Raw genomic sequence first — 435 nt, 5'->3', positions numbered from 1 at the left:
ATATATATTTTTGCTTGTATATTTTTACTTTTATTTATATATTATTTTATATTTTTCAATTGCATATCTTTTACTTTTCTTCATGTTTATATATATTATTTATATTTAATTCTTATCTAATTCTTATTCACACATCGTACCTTTTTTTATATATGTATATTTTTACTTTTATATACATATTTATTGCATATCTTTTACTTTTTTATATTTATATATATTATCTATATTTCATTCTTATTTACATTTGCAAATCACATATCAGACTTTTTAAAAAATTTTTATGTATGAATGAGTTACTCCGTGTTGGTCGCTGGAATGATATTTGATCACTTTATAGAGTATTTGAGTGTTGGTTTGGTGTCTGGAATGGGATAACTTACCTTATGGGCAGGTAGAAGCTGTTTAACCTTGGTTGGTAATCTACCTAGGAGAAGG

The sequence above is a fragment of the Octopus bimaculoides genome, chromosome 21 (genome assembly GCF_001194135.2).
Source record: "Octopus bimaculoides isolate UCB-OBI-ISO-001 chromosome 21, ASM119413v2, whole genome shotgun sequence".
In the NCBI taxonomy this organism is placed as follows: Eukaryota; Metazoa; Mollusca; class Cephalopoda; order Octopoda; family Octopodidae; genus Octopus; species Octopus bimaculoides.
This window is presented reverse-complemented; position numbering follows the sequence as displayed.